The following is a 23,068-nucleotide window of genomic DNA, read 5'->3' on the forward strand; positions in this document are numbered from 1 at the left end:
TTTACGATTTCCTTGAACTTTTTCCATAAACACTCAACATTGTCAGTGTGGGAACAGAAATTTTCGTTTTGTTCTGTTAGGTAGTCTGAAATCTGCCTGCTATTACTCTTGCTAAACAGATAAACCTTCCTCCCTTTTTTTATATTCCTGTTAACTTCCATATTGAGGGAAGCTGCAACGGCCTTATGATCACTGATTCCCTGTTCTGCATTTACAGAGTCGAAAAGTTCGGGTCTGTTTGTTATCAGTAGGACCAAGATGTTATCTCCACGAGTCGGTTCTCTGTTTAATTGCTCGAAGTAATTTTCGGATAGTGCACTCATTATAATGTCACTTGATGCTCTGTCCCTACAACCCGTCCTAAATATCTGAGTGTCCCAGTCTATATCTGGTAAACTGAAATCTCCACTAATGCTGCTGAGTCGTGAGGTCGGTAAAAGGAGCCAATTATTAACCTAGCTCGGTTGTTGAGTGTAACCTCTACCCATAATAATTCACAGGAACTATCCACTTTTACTTCATTACAGGATAAACTACTACTAACAGCGACAAACACGCCACCACCGGTTGCATGCAATCTATCCTTCCTAAACACCGCCTGTGCCTTTGTAAAAATTTCGGCAGAATTTATCTCTGGCTTCAGCCAGCTTTCTGTACCTATAACGATTTCAGCTTCCGTGCTTTCTATCAGCGCTTAAAGTTCCGGTACTTTACTAATGCAGCTTCGACAGTTTACAAATACAATACCGATTGCTGCTTGGTCCCCGCATGTCCTGACTATGCCCCGCACCCTTTGAGGCTGTTGCCCTCTCTGTACTTGCCCGAGGCCATCTAACCTAAAAAAAACCCGCCCAGTATACGCCACACAACCCCTGCTACAAGTGTAGCCGCTTGCTGTGTGTAGTGGACTCCTGACCTATCCAGCGGAACCCGAAACCCCACCACCCTATGGCGCAAGTCGCAGAACCGTCTCAGCCTCTGATTCAGATCCTCCACTCGGCTCTGTACCAAAGGTCCGCAGTCAGTCCTGTCGACGATGCTGCAGATGGTGAGCTCTGCTTCCATCCCGCTAGCGAGACTGGCAGTCTTCACCAAATCAGATAGCCGCACATACATCATTGGTGCCAGCATGAGCGACCACCTGCACATGGGTGCACCCTGTACCCTTCATGGCATCCGGAAGGACCCTTTCCACATGTGGAATGGCTCCCCCCGGTATTCACAAGGAGTGCACATTGGTTTTCTTCCCCTCTCTTGCTGCCATATCCCTAAGGGGCCCCATTACGTACATGATGTTGGAGCTCCAAACTACCAGTAAGCCCACCCTCTGCGACCACCCGGATCTTGCAGACTGAGGGGCAACCTCTGGAACAGGACAAGCAGCCATGTCCGGCCGAAGATCAGTATCAGCCTGAGACAGAGCCTGAAACCGGTTCGTCAGACAAACTGGAGAGGCCTTCCGTTCAGCCCTCCGGAATGTCTTTCGCCCTCTGCCACACCTCGAGACGACCTCCCACTCTACCACAATCGTAGTCCGATCGGGCGATGCGTGGAACGAGCTGGCCGTCCCCGACAAACCCCCATCCGGACCCCCACAGTGATGCCCATTGGCAACAGCCTCAAGCTGTGTGACTGAAGCCAACACTGCCTGAAGCTGGGAGTGAAGGAATGCCAACGCAGCCCGCATCCGAACAGAGCAGGTGCAGTCCCTATCCATGCTAAAAACTGTTGTGCAAAGAACGTCTGAACTAATCTACAGAGAGCACAAACAAATCGACACAAAATTGAAACGGTTATTAAAATACAAGATTGCCTAGCAAATGCAGTAATGCTGCTACTTCGCACTGTTGACACACTGCTCGGCGGCGGAAGGAGACTACGCGATTTTACACTGTTCAGGTACTAAAATGCGATGCTACAACTCTGAAATACTCTAAACAATGCAAGTATCAAAAAAAAGAAAAGTATTCAATCCTTTTTTCAGCGAAATACATTCCTACATTACATAAGCCCTTTTAATTACATATTTCCTTAAATTCTATTCTTTAAATTGTATCTAACTGATGTTCCTTACTAAACTCTATTAATTTTCATAGATTATAATTTTCCATTTTGTATTTTTCTAATAAAACACTTTCCACTTCATTTTTTATTCTAACTCAAGTACTAATTTTGTCTGATGGAATATATATATATATATATATATATATATATATATATATATATATATATATATATATATATATATATATATATATAGTTACACAACATTCGAAACCTCCATCAGACAAAGTTAGTACAGTTAGTACTTCAGTTAGAATAAAAATGAAAAAAAAGTGGAAAGCGTTTTATTAGAAAAATACAAAATGGAAAATTACAATCTATGAAAATTAATAGAATGTAGTAAGGAACATCAGCTAGATACAGTTTAAGGAATAGAATTTAAGGAAATATGTAATTAAAAGGGCTTATACACTGTAGGAATATATTTCGCTTTGGGGTGGAAAAGAGGCAAAAGTATGGGGTCATAGCTTCCCGGTTCCCGGCACGAATCTACCCGGCGGATTAGAGTCGATGTGGATGGATTTTAAGGCGGTTTTCCATTTGCCTCGGCGAATGCAGGCTGGTTCCCCTTATTCTGCCTCAGTTACACTACGTCGGCGACTGCTGTGCAAATACTGTCTCTACGTACGCATACACCATAATTACTTTTGCGGTTACACTCCACTCGTCTGGTATGAGAGATGCCCGGGGGGGAGGGGTGAGAGGGGGGGGTTGCACTGGGGGTCGAAACGCATAATAGTCCTGGGTTCAGTGTTGGGCGGTGGTGGGGTGACCGGACTGCTGTGGCCTGTTGTTGGGTTCTGAACCACTGAGGGCTACGGCGGCACTAAGCCTCTCCATCGTGTAGATCCCCGGTTTAATACACAATACAATGAGGTGGTAACAACTACAAAATGTTTTTAGGCGCTTCAGTTCGAAACAGCGCGACTGCTACGGTCGCAGGTTCGAATCCTGCGTCGGGCATGGATGTGTGTGATGTCCTTAGATTAGTTAGGTTTAAGTAGTTATAAGTTCTAGGGGACTGATGACCTCAGATGTTAAGTCCTATAGTGCTCAGAGCCATTTGAACCAGCCAACCACAAGAAAAGTGACACAACTCAAAGCACTACTTAATAATTACAAGATAGTACCTCGCAGTCAACAAGAACAGAACTACAGGTTCATATTACTGTTGTATAGAATTAAATCGAATTTACTGCCGAAAATATATATTTAAAATTTAAAGGTAGCTCACGCTGTTTCAATATATCTTTTATAGAATTCTTTAATCTCCTTTTTCTCAAGTACTGCATTTTCGAGTTGTGTGATTGTTCTTGCTGGGGTGCGATATGTTCAAAAATCCTTCGTTTCTGTGTTATTAAAGACATTTTTACGTTCATAAACTTTCCAGGTAGAACCCAAGAACATCAGTGCACTTTTTCAGAGAAGATTTTGGCTCAAAAACCTCATGTTACAGTTCAGGATAGACATCAGCACAAACTGAAGATTAAAGTTCGGGCTCTGACTGACTAGTCGATGGATACGTCTTCTCACCACGTCTGCAGACACTTTTTTTTCAGAGCATTCTCCAGGACTTAGCAAAGGATGTGCCCTAGAAATAAGAAGAAGGAGTTTTCTGTGCATGATGGTGCTCCACCACATTTTAGTCTCACTGTTCATGCACTCACTGTTATTTATCATGACATAGACCCTATGGTCAGGTAGAAAGGACAATTCCCATGGCCTGCACATAGCCTTGCCATACGATTCTGCTACATCAGCTCCTGACAAAGCTCAGCTGCCTGCCAGGAAGTTCAGCGACTAAAGTTGTGAAAGTACTGTAGGAGTCGTAGGCATCGCAGACAACCATAAGTAAGTGTAGACTGCAGTAGTATTCCTAGTAGCTTTGATCGGTTAAGGCTGTACCTGAATTACCTGTACTTTAGGTGTGTTGCATACCTGCCGGGCGTTACGTCAAAACGATCGCACTCTTTACAAATGTGATCAGTGTCTTACAAGATTCCCTTAAAAACTAGAAGTTGTGAACTGTCTAGAAACTGAATGGGTATATATAAATAGCCAGGTAACCTACGGAACATTTTTATTATACATACGGAGTGTATATGACCCGGGACAACCGGGAGATCCGGGAAAAACTCGGAAATTTTTTTCATCGGGGAGAAAACCGGGAAAAACCTGGGAATTGTTTAGAATTCCGGGAATTTTTCGTTGTTTTAGTTTTCAATTAAATTTTTGTGACTTTGACTGGTAAGAAACAATACTCTAACAAAGTATATTACTGTATCCCGCTACTGCAGAATAATACTGCAACAGCAAAACATGAACAAAAATAAAAAATTTAAAAAAATATTAAGTCGCCAAGAAAATGCGCCGTATCCAGCAACAAAACAGTTTTCATACAAGCGTCTGCCAACAGCAAAGTGTGTCAGAGGCTTTAGGAAGACTATACAATGCTTTATAACAACAAATTGCCTCCGATGAGCGTGGCGTGACAACTTTTTAAATTAGATTCGTTTGAGCAGTTGTTGGCGGGCTCTTGTGCATACACAGTTGAGTAGCGTATGAGTATTCCCTTCTCCCGATTCTTGTTACAGAAGTGTGGCTGGGGGCCGCTACTTAATATTGCCCCGGTTCGGAAATATAGTAAATCTGGGGCTGATGTATAGCGGAATCTGAGTTGTGGTGGGGTGGTGGGTCGTCTCCACGTGACCTGTGTTTACACGTTCAGTGATTTTGCTGTTTCCTTTTCGTTTATTGCTCACACGTTAAATGATAACAAAACCGAATTTGTTGCCGGGAGCTATCAAATGAATTAAAATACGTTCGGATAATTACGGAAGGCTAAAATATGTTATTAGTTTCAGATTTTATTTCCGCCTTTCTGACAATCAAGCATTAATCGCCTTCCAGAACAATGAAATTATTTTTGCCGGTTTGCTAAAGTGATTTGGCTGTTATTAATCTTTTCTGCTGAGGCAGTCAATTTATTTGAAACGAAGTGTTTAATTTCACACTATTGGCTGGTTTCAACAGTTCGCTGCGTTTCAAGTGCACGTATGGCATTATGCCATAATAAAGAACCAAACATGAGCAAATGCAGTAGTTAGTACCCCAAGAAAATGTACATACGAATTTGCATTTTAAGCTGAATTATGCATTTTAGTATGGTTCACGAAATTCTGATGCTCTTTAAGTATCCTCTGATTTCTTGTTTCTTTTATGACATAATGTAAGATCTTTTAATGTTTTACACGTACGAACATATGGGCTTCGTGCGTCATCGAAGCTGCCCAAACGTGGTAACGCCTGTTATCTGGCGCTTTCATGCAACTGCTGAAACGAACCTATTTCTAACAGGTCGCGGGAAAATATTGCGAATGGTGGTTTGAAAAGCGTTACATTCAAAACAGATTTCCTTTTACGCAGGATGAACTATGTGCGAGAATGTACTATAAATTTCTTAAATCACAAAGCGTTTGACTCTCACTTAAAAATCAACTCTTTGAGGACGGCCATTTAGAAGCATTTAGAGCCCAGAAGATCAGACGTTTGCTTCGTTATTAAAAATTTTACTGACACATTTGTGTGATGTATCTTAAAGTGTAACATGCACAAGAAAGATCAACATTATATGTGGAAACTTAGCTTCTCTTCCAACTTATTAATCTTCAAGATCAATATTTTATGTGAATGGTATGTATATTAATTTAAACCATTAACTTTTGTCATTTGTGTGTTCGCGCTACTTAAGAGTGATCTTGCTATTGGCTGACTATGTCACGTGACCTATGCTGTCACGTGACTGGCTTACAAAAGCACATCGCAAGCTCGATTTCAATGCTTCAGAAAGTGACATGCGGTGTTTGGTGGAATTCAAATTTATACCTTCGTAATACGAAAATATGCAGCGTTGACGTTGCTGCACATCAAATGTCTTTCTAAACGTGGTTTCCACCGCTTAGCTTCCCCGCCCCCCCCCCCCCCCCCCCCCCCCGAGTTTCAGATCTAACCGTCGTGAAATTCTACGTCGATATATAAAACCATAAACATTCAAAGGATTGATGAGTTTTACAGTGACAAGGAAGAGTATACTGTCACTTAACACGAAAAAGTGTATTTTCACCAGGAAGAAAGTGTATTCTTAACCGGGCAATCCGAGAATTTTTTTTCTTGTCCACATATGCAACCTGACATATTTTCCTCCTGTCTGTTATGTAGAAGTAAGCAGTATTTATAGAAAAAGGGAAATTGTCAATGATTTATTCTGGTTTTATTCGGAAGTTGTGATTTATAACATGAAACAGAGAGGTGTTTTAATAAAAATAAAGAAGACAATACAGTTAATTATATAGCACCAAAAAACGCAGTTTCCTCATCATAAATGTAAAATAAAGAAATAAAAGCAAAAATACATCAAACGTCGTTTCAGTATTTCGTGGAATGTTTCTGTTGATCATAAACAAATACCTTATTTATCAATAACTTGAAAGTCGAACCTTTGATCATGATGAAGAACTGGCTGTTGAGTACGAAATAACAATCGCAGGAATTAAGCGATTAACTAAGTTTTGTTACCTATAGAATACAATTTGTATTCTGTAAGGATACAAAATACACAAGGGACTAACACTTGATAATGTGCGCTTCTGATTATGTGCAAAACAAACAACAACAACAAAAGATGAGTCGTCGGCCCCTAGTTTCTCTCTTACACATTCATCTATGTTTCTTCTTACCCTACCAATGCTACCAACACTAGAGGTAACCCTGTCATCTACTACGACATTTATGTAGTGTAGCAAAAATTGTAGTTTTGATAGAGCGCAGCTCCATTACCAACGCAAAGTCGCGCCGAGCCTGGACTATATTGGGCGTAGCTTCCGCAGGGTCTTCACGATAACACTTCGCCGCCGAGGTCCGTGGGTCGATTCCTACCTTCCACTGCCCACCAGATATTGGCATGAGCTATAAAAAGGAACTGTTGGAAAACAGTAAAGGGATCCTACTGTCGTTGAGCGGCATTTTGTTCACCACGATCCAAGATCCTCCATCAGAGCACGTACACACCCCTACGCCGAGTTCTGGAGTCAGGAGAGGTACTTCATATGTTACAGTAGGCAGCCATAATTTAGTCACCACTGCGTAAGGTTGTATATGCGGTGACTCCGATAATATTGTTAAAATGTTCCTAAAATGAGTTTTAAGGGGAACAAGAAAATCGCTGATAAACAAAAGTGAATATCTTATAAACCTTATAATTAAAGTTTCCTCGAAACATTAGAGTCTCATCTTTAATTACAAGATCTATAATATCACCTACATCTGGGGTACAGGATTTCCCATTACGACCAACGCTGGGATGCTACTCCTATGTCGAAGAGCCCCAGCAATAGTGGGGATCTCAGAAGAGGAAAATGAGCTGAAGATATGAAGTTTGTTTTGGGGAGGGCATTGGACTTCAGTAGACCATGCAGAAATGTGCGCCATAGTCGGTGGTGTGACGGTCGGCAATCCTGCTTTGTAAATGAGGCGACGTGTGATGAAATCCTGGCTGTTGCACGAATTTTAATTCATTTCTTTAGCTTCCATCATTACCGTAAAAGTGGACATGTTTACGATATCTAGTTTGTGGTTACTGTTCCGTTAACCGATTTTAATTAAATGAGAGCCTTTCCTTACTAAACGTCGCAGCTCCAGGTGGCATAATGACGCAAAAGTCGACTACAAATTACTTACAAAAAATAGTTCAAATGGCTCTGAGCACTATGGGACTTAACATCTGTGGTCATCATTCCCATAGAACTTAGAACTACTTAAACCTAACCAGCCTAAAGATATCACACACATCCATGCCCCAGGCAGGGTTCGTACCTACGACCGTAGCAGTCGCGCGGTTCCGGACTGAGCGCCTACAACCGCTAGACCACTGCGGCTGGCAATTACTTACATCCGGTTTCGAAATAATGTAATTCTATCCTCTGGCATACATACGATGGAAAGAACACGCTATAATTATGGAGTAGCCTTAATTCGAAAATGAAAATATAAGATGTTTGGCCATTATTAATATAAAGCGCAAGAGAACTAAGGCTGACTTCCACCCTTTGTTGTTCACGGAACAAATGTTTCGTGTTCACTTTATAAAACAGGGAACCTAAAACGTAGCGAAACGAATATTCGTTAGAAAATCGCTATCAGCAGGATCACGAAATAACTTACAAATTTTAAGAAGAGGAAAAGGACCACACAATATGTGAAAGATACTTCTATAGGACGCTGGCAGCAAGCACCGACAAGGTCATCTGATCATAATAAGAGCAAAACTATAAGCAGATGAGGGGAGATAACAGTGGGTGCGCGCACCACACGTAATGCAGAAAAAGCAGCTGCATTCAAATGTTGTGAGCGTGGGAATAATCTGACATGTACCCTTTACCCCGTGGCTCCTGCAAGATGCAGTTTCCACCCCCACAATACTACAACAGTCAGACAGACGCTCCTAACGTTCTAAAGAGAAATGCCTGAAAAACTTTCAGCAATAAATATTTTCTGGAGTCATCCGCTGTCAGGAAATGACACAAAAATTCACAAAATTTTTTATGTAACTAGTGGGATATTTGAGTACTGGAGTAGTGCTAGTTAGTGTAAGAAAAACGTGTAATTAACGAAAATTATTATTTAGTTTGCAAAAATTCTGAGAAATCACAATGGCACTTTTAGTTATGAACTGAACACGTTATTTCCTGGGTCTTTTCGGAATGTGAAGTTACCTCTTAAGGATAGGATTCGCTAATGAAATTTCTATACAGAGTTTAAGATTGTTATTGACTTGGCAGAATGGCTGAGAGCCGCATCTACTCAACTTGAATAATTATCCGTTAGAATGTTGCTAGGTACGATCGAGGCTGTGGCATGTGAAATGCAGTGAAGGGTACTACTGTTGTGGAGGAAATATGGGGCTCGCAAGAGCTGTAGCGCACAATACCGTAAGCTGCGATGACAGCTGTCTGCGCCGCTCGCTGCTGACAAATAAGATAACTCTCGTTGTATCTGGATTGACTTTCGCCAATCAAACTCTCCCTACGCTTTGATGAAGACAAGGACTCCTATTCGCTCCTATTCTAAATATTGGTGTGGTACACTGGTCAAATAACCAGTCCACCATTATGCCACTCATAAATTCGCTCGCAGGCGTGTAACTATAACTCTGTCCGTTCACACCGCACAATAAGTATGGTGGCCAACACAGTGGACAACGCTTAATCGCAAGGACTCAATATAGAGTCGCACTTCGATTCACTTTCGACAGAGGTGCTCCCAGTGAAGTACTGAGGACAGACTTGTTACTCGCTCTGTAAGTACACGTACGAGCGCGCACGCTCTTGTTATGTGTTCTCGCTCCAAGAGCGACAACGGAACGGCCCTATCCACGCCAGACGTGAAGAGGTATAACTTTTTGTCTCTTCCATTACTCCTTCAGCTCAAGGCGTCTGAAATATCGTCTGCCAATCAGCATTGCTCTTCTAAAACAGGAGAATTACGTCTCGTTTAAGGAGACCAATCCGGAAATCTGTAGTATAGGCGTTTGGCGTTTGCTGTCTCCCTGTGAAAATCTCTGAAACTGCATGCTATGTTTGTAAAGAATTTGTAGGCTGGGCGCTCCCACACAATGTAGCAGAATCTGCTTTTAAGCCAAACACGGGGTCGTCCTTTCACTCGAGCAAAAGCTGTCTGCTCGACGGGCGGTCACCGGCCGAAGTAGATGGGTTGGGACCGGCCTCCTGGCGTGCGGTTGCCTCTCTCGAACTAAAAGCTCCTGTGACCGTCGTGTCTGGAATGTATGTGTGTACCCCAGCCTCGAGTGTTTCAACCACGGCGCACACTAGCGATTTATTAGTTATTTGCAAGTCGTTTACATGAATTCATACAACACTGGCTTTATCTTTTCGAGTTTGGGTTCGAATGAAGCGCCTTGAGGTGCGGAATATGATTGTGAGAGTGGAATATGTAATCAATGAAGGTCAGGAGACCACGACGTCTTACATACCTCCCTCCTTCTGACAAAATTTTTTCTGGGGTTTGTCAATGCCAAGGAAAACATTGACAAAGTCAGGCAAAAATTGTTGTTATAGATTTTCCAGTAAACTTTTCTCAGCCTTTTTTAACAATTCTTTCTGATGATTTCTTTACTGATATTATTTCTATTTTTTAAGTCTACAATTTATGTTTTGTTGTTAGGCAAATATAGGCAAATATAGGCTTTATAAAGGTTGTTATGCTTTGCCATTGCCAGCATGCGTCTCTGTTTTTCTTTTTCATTTCCAAAAATTGTTTTTACAATATTAATTTTTCTTAACTTGTAAGTGTACAGTGTATTATGTCTTGGTGTGGTTATCTCTTTTCTTCAGTTAGGCTTTGCGTAAATGTTCGCAAAAGCTCTGTTGTGTTACTTTCTTTTATTTACATAAGCATTATCGTTTTCTTTATGTGTCACCCTTCTTTTTTCTTTTTTTTAATGTTACTTAAAGAAGAAAAATCCTGCACAGATCCTTTTCTAATTTTACATATAAAAGAAATAAATAGACTTTCCATGAGTTTGTGATAAATATAACTATACTAACTAAGTGTCTTTGCAAAAGGTTTAAGGTATCTATAAATTGCGCACTTTACATACATAATAAAAATAATTACTTTAACAAAAACCGAAAAACATTTTTCCAAATATATCATTTTGTTAACTCTACATTTGTGCTTTATCAGTCTTTTCCTTTTCTGCTGCGTCACTTTCTGTGCTCTACGATCCCCACTGAAATACTGGAATGCGTTGACTCATTTGTTTGGGTGTCACAAATCATGATAGGAGCACTCTAGCTTGCGATTCCATGTCTTACTTGTTGACATTTTCATCAAGGAGTGGTACTTTTAACCGATGATGATGACTTTGGTTTACTGCATAAACAGTCATGTCATGGTACTCCTTTGCTGTCATACCTGGGACGGTATGGCAGTTTGATGGTTGTAGTTGACTACCGACGATCGTCACCCAGTATTGTGCAGTGACGTCTTGGTACTTCACACCTGGTTCGGTGTGGCAATTTGATGATGTTGTAGGGAGAAAACTGTTCATTTTGCTGAATTTATTTCTAGATAATGTTGGTTGATACTGATTAATATTCCGTTTACCGTTCGCTTGTATTTATTTGACGATTCAAGGTTTTTTTTGTAAGTTGATTGTAGTGGTTGCCATGCCTCAAAGTTTGTGGAAAGACGTTTGTAGCAATTTGCTTTGTAGGATAGGAGAGAAAGGTATCTTGCTGTCTTCTGCCCTTCTTCATCTTGATCTTGCATCTTCTTTTCTTCTTTCTTCTGTTCTTCTTGGGCTAGGAATATGTGAATTTTAGTGTAGGAGTGATATACGATTTATAGGATCTGACTGCCTCTCCAAATGTTACTTGATGAGCTTGTAGATCTTAGTAATTTTTTGTACCTTCTGTTGTCGTCTCGTCGTATTATGATTCTCCCCAGGCTCTTCGGTTTGTAGCAGTGTCGTGGCATATGAAATGTCCGTGCTGTGTTTTGTCCTCCTGAAGTCCAATCTGGTTGCAACCTGCATTTCCAGTGTGGCGTTGGTCTTCATGTTGTTTTTATTGCCCTAAGTGCTTTCTCAACATGTTTGTACCCTCTCCGTCGCTATCTCGAAGCCTGGTGTTAAGGGAGCTGGTGATTGGTGTTGCTGGCGATGTCCATCTGATGCGTAGAAATATTTACAACTTTTTTTACATATATTTGTTATTTACAAAAAAACTGATTTTATGTAATGCAAAAATTTTCTAATTATTGTATATATATGATTTCTTTTCTTTATTCTAATTATGTCCTACCACTTCTTCATTCTTTTAATTGTTGTGTACCATTCATTGTCTGTGTGCATGTTGTAGTGTACGTGATACTACAAGAGATTGTTAGTGTGTATAGTGTCTCTTTTTCTTTTAATAATGTGTTTGTTTCTTGATTTATTAATTTAATTTTTATTTAGTAGGTAGTATAAAATAGGGTGGACGTTAGTTTGCCTAACCTCTTCCGCATTTTCAATTCAATATTTATCTTTTGCCACATTCGGTGGCCTAACTTCTACATCTGGTTTCTCTTTGCTGTGTTGTTCTTGTCTCTGTGGACCGTAATTTCCTCCGTAATTATTCGCGCCCTGGTCTCGCCAGTTGCTGTTTCTAACATCGTGACCTCTTTCAAAGTACCCTTGACCGTTGGCATTTTGATTCCTAAACCCGTATCCGCCACTGTGTGCGAGTCCATTACCGATCCTATTTCGGAACCAATGATTCTGGTAATCGTTTCTATGCCAATTGTCTCCATTGTGCCACTGTCCTTGTCTGTTAAATTGTCTGAAATTATTGGTCTTAGGATTACAATTATTATTATTATTGGAATATTCGTTCCTAGTTCTCTCCTTTTGCTGTTCCCTTTCGTTTCGTTTTTCTTTCACCTCGTCTTCTTTAAACATAAATTCAAGTTCCCTTAAAACCTCATTGAATTCTTCGGTATTTTCATTTTTTCCTACTGTCATCTGCTGATACTTTACCGGTAATTTCATTCTACTTAGACGTATCAGCTCTCCGTTACTGTATGGTTTGTCTAGGCATTGATTCTTTTTGTCCATTCTATCAAAGAATTTTACCACGCTTTTCTCTCCTGAGTTTTCATCTGGTGTCATCTGAAGTAACTCGTATTTAATTTTGTTTTGCGCCTCCTTAGACCAATATCTTGTTCTGAACTGTAGGTAAGACGTACAGGTAGCCGCGATCTTTGGCATTACCTCTGCTACTGTCCCTGACATGTGTGCAGAAATGAAGTCAAGTCTGTGAGCTACGCTCCAGTGGTTTGGTAAGCCTACTTGAAACTGGTTGATGAATGTGCGTGGATGCAAGCTACCGCCTTCTTCCTTGAAATGTTGAAATTTTCTAACTGTAAGAAAGTGGTCTGTATCATATCTACTCATAAATCCGGTTTGTGGCTGATTCATGGATTCAAATTATCTGCCACTGCTTGTGTCGTCGTGTTTATTCTCTGGTAATCTACTGCCTGTCTGCCTAGTCTCAATTTCCTGCCTCATATCCGCATCATATCGTATCATTGGTGAACAAAAGTGCTGTTCGTGTGTTTCTACTCTCGTCGTTCGCGGTATAGTACCTGTGCTGCTATTATGTTGTGTCATTGGATTTATTGGTTCAGTTGCCTGTCTTTCGATTGGCATCGGCTGAATGTGTGTGTTCCGTTTTTTCTAGATACTGTGCCTGGTCCTGTGGCATGTCATGTATTACTTTAATTGGGGTTTTCTGTTTCGATTTTTGCGCTAGTGCTACATCTAGCCTTGGTTCTACTTGAACTTTTTTAGACGGCGCGTGTTCGTATACTGAATTAATGCTTGACGTGTAAGTTGTTTCGCTACGAGTGTAGTCGGTCTCGATCTTTTCTTCGATAGTTTGTATCAACTCTGTTCGAAGCTTTTCTAACTGATCTTTGTTTTTAAGTTCTATTTTGTTGATCCGCTGATCATATTTTTTCAGTGCATTCTTTGCGACCTTGCTTTGAATTGTTTGTTCTTCTGAAATCTGTATTGCTGTTCGAGTGGCTTTTTTCGTAAAACTTTCCACCTTTTTGAAACGTTTACGATGCCCAATTGGGCCTTGTCCACGTCAGTACGTAATTGCTGCTGACCTTGTGTTAGTACCTGAATTCTTTCTCTAGATTCTTTCGCGTCTTTATTTATTTGAGTGGTTTGACTATCAATTCTGACGATCCCTTCTTACACCTGGATTTTAACAAGTTGGATCTGTGTCTTAATCTCTTGTCTCAAGTTCTGATTATCCTGTTGGATCTGTGTCTTAATATCCTGATTCTGTTTCGTCATACTAGCGTCCATTTTTTGTAACATCTCCATGACCGCATCCTGTCCTGTAACACTACCTTGTGCTGGACTATGTATTCTTGATCTATTGCTTTCTACGCGGTCAGTTACGTCGTTTAGTGGGCTATGCCGAGGCGTTTCTAAGTTTCATAACTGCAATAACCCCTACTGTCTGTGTTGTAGACTAGTTGCGTTTGTCATTGAACCATTACGTGGCGCAAACAACTCCGCATTCTGCCCTCTCTGTTGTGTATGTCTTGTGTTTGCAGGTACAGTTGCGTCTGTTATGGAACCTTTTCGTGGCGCTCGTTAACTCCGCAAAATTCTGTGTCTGCTGTTGGGGCATATTTAGAATGTGTACGATAGGTTCGACGTATTCTAAATGTTCCCCCTCTTCCTCACTGTCTACTTCTCTGTGAACGTTAGCTAAGTGCAGGTTCATTGATTGTATTGACGCGTATTCTGTCCCTGAATAGGCGTCAAACAAACGCGTTTCCTGAGCTCTTTTCGCTTCTAATCTTTGCCATTTCCTACGTGTGCTGTCTATTTCTGGCTCAGAATGTGCCCTACCTGGGATTTCATATTCTGGAAATTCGATGTTGTCGTCCCCTCGATTCCCATGTGTCTGATCTGTCTCAATTTCATCCCAGTATAACTGAGCCAGCTGTCCTATTCTCTGATTCACCGTCTATCCTATTCTCAGGTTCACCTTCTGTCCTATTCTCAACAAGCTCGTTTACTTGCTGTCTATCTGGTTGATTCTCCCCCATCTTGTCTACTTGCTGTCTCTCACGTAACCATTTAGCTTGTGCTCTCGTTAACATGGAAATTCTTTCAACACACCACAACCCTATCTACAAAACTGTATGACCACTTACCAGTTGGTTGAACCAACAACAACAACAACAACAACAACGTCGTGACTTCTCGGCTAATGTTCTGTGTGCTCTGCTTCAGTCTCCAATCTCCACCTGTGCGCTTGCAAAGGGAGAGAAATGTTATTTCTTAATTCAAACTTATATGATGCTGCGTCACACTGCGTCTCTGTGTCACTCTGCGCCTGTGCCTATCACCTGAAAATCCTATGCCCTAACAGCTACACAAAAATATTAAAAAATGCAAACTTTCCAACACAATAACACACGCCCTTTTACCTACAATTTTGCTTTCTTCACTACTTGTATCTATTCAGATCCCAATCTTTGCAAATAGCTATTCAATACATGAATGTTCTTCAAAGTGCTACTGCTGCGACCTGCTGTACCTAACTATCCTGACACTTTCCTATCCTAATAGCTTACCTATTTAACCTATTCTGGTAGGGTCGCCATTTTCTGTGAGCCCTAACAGCTACACAAAAATATTAAAAAATGCAAACTTTCCAACACAATAACACACGCCCTTTTACCTACAATTTTGCTTTCTTCACTACTTGTATCTATTCAGATCCCAATCTTTGCAAATAGCTATTCAATACATGAATGTTCTTCAAAGTGCTACTGCTGCGACCTGCTGTACCTAACTATCCTGACACTTTCCTATCCTAATAGCTTACCTATTTAACCTATTCTGGTAGGGTCGCCATTTTCTGTGAGCATGGAGTTGATATGAGATTCTGTTATTCTGCGCAACAGATTAATCTGAGATGTACCCTTTACCCCGTGGCTCCTGCAAGATGCAATTTCCACCCCCACACTACTACAAAAGTCAGACAGACGCTCCTAACGTTCTAAAGAGAAATGCCTTGAAAACTTTCAGCAATAAATATTTTCTGGAGTCATCCGCTGTCAGGAAATGACACAAAAATTCACAAAATTTTTTATGTAACTAGTGGGATATTTGGGTACTGGAATAGTGCTAGTTAGTGTAAGAAAAACATGAAACTAACGAAAATTATTATTTATTTTGCAAAAATTCTGAGAATTCACAATGGCACTTTTAGTTATGAACTGAACACGTCATTTCCTGGGTCTTTTCGGAATGTGAAGTCACTTCTTAAGGATAGGATTCGCTAATGAAATTTCTATACAAAGTTTAAGATTGTTATTGACTTGGCAGAAGGGCTGAGAGCCGCGCCTACTCAGCTTGAATAATTATCCGTTAGAATGTTGCTAGGTACGGTCAAGGCTGTGGCATGTGAAATGCAGTGAAGGGTACTACTGTTGTGGAGGAAATATGGGGCTCGCAAGAGCTGTAGCGCACAATACCGTAAGCTGCGATGACTGCTGTCTGCGACGCTCGCTGCTGACAAGTAAGATAACTCTCGTTCTATCTGGATTGATCTTCACCAATCAAACTCTCCTCACGCCCTGATGAAGTCAAGGACTCCTATTCGACCTTAGTCTAGATACTGGTGTGGTACACTGGTCAGATAACCAGTCCACCATGATGCCACTCAAAATTCGCTCACAGGCGTTTAACTATAACTCAGTCCGTTTACACCGCACAATAAGTATGGTGGCCATCACTGTGAACAACGCTTAATCGCAAGGACTCAATATAGAGTCCCAATTCGATTCGCTTTGGACAAGGCTGCTCTCCCAGTGAAGTACTGAGGACAGACTTGTTACTCGCTCTGTGAGTACACGTACGAGCGCACACGCTCTCGTTACATGTTCTCGCTCCAAGAGCGACAACGGTATGGCCCTCTCCACGCCAGACGTGAAGGGGTATATCTTTTGGTCTCTGCCATTACTCCTTGAGCTCAAGGCGTCAGAAAAAACGTCTGCCAATCAGCATTTCTCTTCTAAAACGGGAGAATGACGTTTCGTTTAAGGCGACCAATCCGGAAATCTGTAGTACCGGCGTTTAGCGTTTGCTGTCTCCCTGTGAAAATCTCTGAAACTGCGTGCTATGTTCGTAAAGAATGTGTAGGCTGGGCGCTCCCACACAATGTAGCAGAATCTGCTTTTAAGCCAAACACGGGGTCGTCCTTTCACTCGAGTAAAAGCTGTCTGCTCTACGGGCGGTCACCGGCCGACGTAGATGGGTTGGGACCGGCCACCTGGCATGCGGCTGCCTCTCTCGAACTAAAAGCTCCTGTGACCGTCGTGTCTGGAATGTATGTGTGTACGCCAGCCTCGAGTATTTCAACCACGTTGCGCACTTGCGATTTATTAGTTATTTGCAAGTCGTTTACATGAATTCATACAACACTGGCTTTATCTTTTCGAGTTTGGTTTCGAATGAAGCGTCTTTATGTGCAGAATATGATTGTGAGAGCGGAATATGTAAGCAATGACTGTCAGGAGACCACGACGTGTTACAATGTAGTATGAGGAAGGTTGGAAACGTAGAGCGTTAAAACCAAGAAAAGGGTATGGATACTCTAAACACTACGTTGGAACAGAAGCTGAACATCCAGATACACACTGAGGTGCGGAAAGTCATGGGATAGCGATACACACATAAACACGTGAGTGCAGTATGACGTACACAAGGTGTAATTGGATAGAGCATTGGCGGAGCTATCATTTATCTTCAGGTGATTCATGTGAAAAGGTTTCCGGTGTGATTAAAGCCCACGATGGTAGCTGGAACTATGGGACATTCCATTTCGGAAATCTTTAGGGAATTCAGTACTCTGAGATCTACTGTGTCCATCCTGTGCCGAGAAATCCACATTGCAGGCATTACCTCTCACCGCGGACAGCACAGTAGCCGACGGACTTCACTTGATGACCGAGAGCAGTGGCGTTTGCGTAGAGTTATCAATGTGAACAGATAAGCAACTCTGCGTGAAATAACAGCAGAAATCAATGTGTGACTACGCCGAGCGTATCCGTTAGGACAGTGAGGAAAAATTTGGTGTTAATGGGCTATAGCAGCAGGCTAACCGCACAATATCGCCTACAGCTTCTCTAATGAGCTCGTGACGATATCGTTTGGACCTCAGACGACTAGAAAACCGTGCCCTGATCAGATGAGTTCCGACTGCCGTTAGTAAGAGCCGATGGTAACGTTCGAAAGTGGCGCAGACACCACGAAGCCATGGACCCAAGTTCTCATGAAGGCTCTGTGCAAAGTGACAGTGGCACCATAATGGTGTGGGCTGTGTTTGCGTGGAATGGACTGTGTTCTCTGGTCCACCTGAACCAATCTACACTTTCGCAATTACGGATGGCTACAGAGTCAGTATGACTCAGCATTTCTGCAGGAGACTCCCAACGACTTGTTCAGACTGTGCCACGTCGAACTGCTGCAATATGCCAGTCAAAAGGCAAAAGGAGGTCCGATACGATATTAGGAGGCATTCCGTGACTTTTGTGACCTAAGTGTAGAACACAAATGTGTGTAACCAACCCATTATCGAATTTAAATGAAAAAATCAGACCAGTTAATAAAATTACAGTTAAACTAGGAAATCCTCCAAAACAGACAAAATGGTGAGGAACAAAGGCTCAATTAAGTGGTAACCTGACGCATGTGCTAATACGACTAGAAGAGTAAGTCCGTGGTGCCTGTCGGTGTCCTGTATAAATGTCTTTCACCAATTGTGTGGTCCTTTTCGTCTTTTTAATACTTTTTGGATGTTTCGTGATCCTGTTTGTAGAGGTTTTCTAAAGAATTTTCGTTTTGGTTCCCTATCTTAAAAAGTGGGATCAGGGCCTTCTCTTCCATAAACAACATTCTATTACGCTTCATGAGAGTAATGGCTGGCCGTCTATTTGCTGTTATGTATTCGTTTTTTGACTTACGGCTCATTCGTAAGTGTAACATTTTTACATCGTTACGTTATGCCTGAAAATGGAATTATATTATTCAGAAACCGGTCGCAAACAATAAAATATTATTGCTTCAACAACTGTTATGGCTTTCTCCATTGGTTGAAAACGGACATCTGCAGTTGTGGTTACCCTACGAAAAGAATTCTTTGTAGCAATTGCTAAACTGAGCAACAGAAACTTGTAGTTGCAATTAGAATACAGAAATGCAAGTAGGGTTTTTGATTTGGCTAAACTGAGAGAATACAGTATATCATTTATTTTTTTAAAGAACTTGTGTGCAGTTATACAGAACCTGTAGTCTGTTTGGCGAGAGAAGAGCTGTAACAGCTGGCAGCGCAGTTGCCAGTAGTCGACATGAAAGTAAGGAAGTCATTCACAAGACGTGCAATACGGGGGCGCGAATTTTCGTCCGTGAAAACGAATGCCTCGCCAGTATGCTGCCGATATGGTAGCACTATCGGTCTGAGGAAGGCATTCACGTATCGTACAACCGTTACGGCGCCTTCAATGACCACCAGCGGCATATATGTCGCCCCCAGATAATGCCACCCCAAAACAGCAGGGAATCTCCACCTTGCTGCACTCGCTGGACAGTGTGCCTAAGGCATCCACCCTGACCGGGTTGCCTGCAAACACGTCTCTGACGATTATATAGTTGAAGGCCAATCCTAAGCGCTCCATTCGGCATATTGTAGGGCCCATCTGCACCGCTCTGCTCGGTGTATTAGTTGCAAATATTGACCTCGCCATAGACGTCGGGAGTGAAGTTGCGCATTGTGCAGCCTATTGCGCACAGTTTGAGTTGTAACACGAAGTCCTGTGGCAGCACGAAAAGCATTATTCAACATTGCGGCATTGTTGTCAGGGTTTCTCCGAGCCATAATCCGTAGGTAGCGATCTTCCACTGCAGTAGTAGCCCTTGGGCGGCCTGAGCGAGGCATGTCATCGACAGTTCCTGTCTCTTTGTATCTCCTCTATATCCGAGCAACATCGCTTTGGTTCACTCCGAGACGCCTGGGCACTTCCCTTGTTGAGAGCCCTTCCTGACACAACGTAACAATGCGGAGGCGATAGGACCGCGGTATTAACCGTCTAGACACTGTTGAACTACAGACAACAGGAGAGGTGTACCTGCTTGCGGGTGGAATGACTGGAACTGATCGGCCCTCCGTCTAATAGGCGCTGCTCAAGCATGGTTGGTTTCATCTTTCAATGGGTTTAGTGGCACCTCTGAACAGTCAAAGGGACTGTGTCTGTGATACAATATCCACAGTCAACGTCTATCTTCAGGAGTTCTGGGAACCAGGGTTCACATGGTTCAAATGGCTCTGAGCGCTATGGGACTCAACTTCTGAGGTCATCAGTCCCCTAGAACTTAGAACTACTTAAACCTAACTAACTTAAGGACATCACACACATCCATGCCCGAGGAGGAACCAGGGTGATGCAATTTTTTTTTTTTTAGATGTGTGTACGTTTATTCATTTCCTCGTGGCAATCGCGGTTTTGTTTCCATTCATACATTATCATAGCACTGGGCAGAAAGATGTTCATGAACAATAATTAGTTGTCCTCCCTTATTAGTTGGCACATTCATAAATCCGCGGCGTATGTCATCTCTCCCCCCCCCCCCCCGGCACCCCTCAGATTTAACCACGGGAGGGGGTAATCCAAGCCTTGAGCTACTTGAACTGAACCCGATATTGCTTACCTGAGCTGTTCTCCTTGACCAACAGATTTACTGGGCCCAATATGCGCATGATAGTGCAAGGGCACAAAAAACGAGCAGTAAATTTACTAAGATTCCCTCCGTGCACCTGCGTCCCTGGAAATAGCGGACACAAACTTGGTCCCCCAACCTGCCCTTAAAGGTTTCCCAATTACGATTATAATGCTCCGCTTGCTTATTATGGACTCTGAGTATATTATGCTGGCCCGGTTCCAGTTTTCCTTGATAACACGAAGATTAATATCGGCTGGAACAAAACTTTGAATTCCCAACAAGTTCGGAAGAGGGGAGATAACCAGATAGGAAATGATCAAGGATGCGGGCGTAGCTCGCAAGACTTCATGACTGGCGGTATTAAAGGCAAAACTAAGCCAGGGAACACTCGAGTCCCATTTACTGGGGGTTTTCTGATGATAAATAATCGAAACGGACTTAAGACTCCGATTAACTCTCTCCGCAAAGGACCCCTGTGGAATACGGGGTGGTGGTGACATGCTTGACACAGTTCTGAAAGGGACCGAAAGAAAAGCAGGAGCAATATCGCTAACTAGCTGCTTGGGCGGTCCAAAAACTCTGAAGACACTAGTTAAATGATTTTTGGTGGCGGCAGTGGTGACGTTACGGCTGGGAAGGAGCCAAGTAGATCTGGAGAGCGCATCGATCACAACTAGTACATGTCAATGACTCTCGTTCAGAACTCAAACAACCATATTGAAGAGCATTCCTGGGTTTGGATACATTACACAAGCGGCATTGGAATATCATTTGTCTCACATCTAGGTTAATGGAGGGCCAAGTTAAATGCTTCTTGATTTTTTGGAGAGTCGTTAAGTCCCTAAATGGCCACCCACTAACGAATCATGAATCAACGAAAGACCGGGCGCACCAAGGTTGCAGACAAACAGATCTTAGACTGCTGAGCACTGCTCATCTTCCTGCAAAGAATACCCCTCTTAACAACAGCTCTCCTGCCAGCACACGTTGCTTAAAACCGGCCCAAACAGGCTCCTGATTCTGATACTGAGCAACGTCTTCGAACAAAAGGGGAATTTCACCCAACACCATACAATTGAGGTTGTCGCCCTCTACCTGCTGCCCTCTCTGCTTCGCTGAACATCCGGCTGAGGACCTCCGCAAGGACATTTCCAGAGCCCCTCACATGTTTGACTTCAAACTGGAATGCCGAAATACGTACTGCCCACCTAGCAATACGGCGAGTTCTGCGCGGTCTAGCCAACACCCAGCTCAAAGCTTGATTGTCGGTTTCCAATTGGAAAACCCGATGTTCAAGGTAGAAGCGGTAATTCTCTAACGCAAAAGAAACCGCCAAAGCCTCGCACTAGTAGAGTACTTAAGCTCAGCATCAGTTTACCGACGAAACGCGTAGGCTAATGGCTGTCTCTGCCCGTCAAACTCCTGGAGGAGAACAGCTGAAATACCCGCATTAGAAGCGTCACTTTGAACAATAAACCTTTTATTAAAGTTTGACCAGGTTGGCTATCGCTGTCTTAATGTGCTCAAAGGTAGTCTCCTGGGCGGGTCCCCATTCAAACCGCACGCCCTCTCGGCGTAACTGATTTAAGGGTGCCGCCAACGAAGCAAAATTGGGAACAGAACACTTAAAGTAATTTGCCAAGCCTATAAATGCAGGAGTTCCCCGTTTATCAGGGAGGGGGGGGGGGGGAGGGCAATGCTGCAAGGCCTTAAAGGCCTTAGTCCGCTCTTGGTCAATGCGAATACTTTGACCCGACTCTATATGGCCTAAGAAACATACCTCCTGCTTAGCTAGCGTGATTTTACTAGACTTAACAGTTAGACCGGCTCACTGTAATCTGAACAAAACTTGTTGGATTTGCTCCAATTGATCCTCAACGAACGACTATAGATAACCAAGTCGTCCAAATAATTATAGACACAGACTAACTTTAAGCCGCCAAGGATATTATACAACAAACGAGTAAGCACCGCCACTCCAGTTGCTAGCCCAAAAGGAACTCTGTAAACTCGAACAAGTTCCAATCAGTACAAAAGACAGTAACATGTTTGCATTCCTCAGCCAAAGGAATCCGATAATAGGCCTGATTCAAATCAAGGACCGTACACCAGTTAGCGGCGGCAAACCAAATAAAAGAATCATGCAGATCCGGCAGAGGTACTGATTCAAGTACAACCTTGGAGTCCAAACGGCGGTAGTCAACCACAGGTCTGAAATCGCGCCCCTCATCTTTAGGTACAAGAAATATTGGGGAAGCATAAGCAGAAGCAGAGGACCTAATCACTCCTTGTTGGAGCATCTGAGATATCTTAGCCTTGAGTATCTTCACCTTCGGGGATGAGAGTTGGTACAGAGATTGCCTAACCGGAATATCATCGGACAGACGGATATGATATTCGAGAACGCTACTGGCACCCAGGTTATCACAAAGGAGTTGGGGAAAACTATGCAACAAATCGCGCAACTGAGAAGCCTGATGGGGCAAGAGATGGGCCAAATCGAATTCACTAGCTGCGGCCTCAACGGCCATACACTAGGTTTAGCGCACTTGCAGAGGCCAAACTTCTCCCTAGGAGTAAACTTAGAGGAAAAAGTGTGGCCAGAATAATCCAAGGTCAACCCGGTTTTAT

The sequence above is a fragment of the Schistocerca gregaria genome, chromosome 5, assembly GCF_023897955.1.
Source record: "Schistocerca gregaria isolate iqSchGreg1 chromosome 5, iqSchGreg1.2, whole genome shotgun sequence".
NCBI lineage: Eukaryota > Metazoa > Arthropoda > Insecta > Orthoptera > Acrididae > Schistocerca > Schistocerca gregaria.